Genomic DNA, 1,404 nt, shown 5'->3' on the forward strand with positions numbered 1-1,404 from the left:
GGAGGGGGGGGGGTAGGGTGGGGGGGGGGGGGGGGGGGGCGCCAGCTCACTGTTATTTTGAAAACTCTAACTCTAATAAGAAAACTCTGAAACACGTGAGCTCTTCCACTTGTTTCAGCTCGACACAGCAACAGAGCTGAGAAAAGTAGTCGGGCAACTAATGCTTGGTAGCTCGAAGCGCCAAATCATAGTGCACAACAAACATCTGCTGCAGGACTCCTCAGAGTCTGCGTCTAAAAAGAGTACACAAACAAAAAGTTGGAAGCATAAGCGCCAAATCAAATGAACGTGTCTGCATTAGTACAGCGCAGCTGGTAACGTTAAAGAGAGAGGGGGAAACCCGCCTACTCACTGTTATAGCTTGCTATAAGAAGTACTCTGAAACACATGAGCTCTTCCACTTATTTGTTTCAGCTCAATGCAGCAGCGGAGCTGAAAGAAATAGTAATTAGTTGGGCAAACTAATGTTTGATAGCTCGAAGCACCAAAAACCATAGTGCACGACTTAACGTCCTAAAAATCAGTGCCTTTCATGTTGTTTAATAAACTTGAGAAACACTTGATCGAGGGAGGGAGTAGAGCAACGGGGATTTTATATCAGTAAACTCGCCCCTCAACCCATAGCTTATATCTACAGCTTGTGTCGCCTGCGAGCTCGAGCCCGAGGCTGATGTAGAGTATGTGAAACCCGCAAAAAAGAACCACAGACACTTTAATCTTCTGAGATACGGACAATATAAATTCAGTGTATTAACATACAGGCATCTGTTTCGACATCGCACTGAGAGAAGATGCGAGGAAAGCCCCTTTCTCACCTATCCTGTTCCTCCACTTCCTTCCCCTTACCCATCTCCCCTCACTCCACTCACTCAGAATGGTCAAGAGCAAGATATAATGTTCTACATGAATGCAAGTGTAACCCGCACAAGGTTACTGGAGTGCAACTCTCTACTGTGCCTGTGGGTGGCGCGTACACCCCAGGGAATTTATTATTAAATAAAACACGCTTTTCCTCCGGTGAAGACGCTACTAGAAAGCAACAAGGACTGGTATGAAAAATATCCTCTGAAGGATAGAAATTCAAAGAAAAATCTCGTGCCAAATATTGAAATATGGTGTGTCCATTAGGTTGAAAGCTGTGAGAGAGAGAGTTATAGTTTTATTTCTATACTGTGAGATGGGAGTACATGATTGATTGTTGTTCATTGGAACTGACTTATGTTATGTGGTGTGATGTGTACCTATTCATTTGCATAATGATTAGAGTATTTATATCCTTTACAATTGGTTATATTTGATTTGACATTTGAATGGAGAAAAGTTGATTAGATCTGAACAGAAATGAGGCAATTGTAATTAATGCATTCTGTACTGTATGTATAGATTGGTTTTAGAAAGGGATAG

This window comes from Sinocyclocheilus grahami, unplaced genomic scaffold (genome assembly GCF_001515645.1).
Source record: "Sinocyclocheilus grahami isolate Dianchi unplaced genomic scaffold, SAMN03320097.WGS_v1.1 scaffold1000.1, whole genome shotgun sequence".
Lineage (NCBI taxonomy): Eukaryota > Metazoa > Chordata > Actinopteri > Cypriniformes > Cyprinidae > Sinocyclocheilus > Sinocyclocheilus grahami.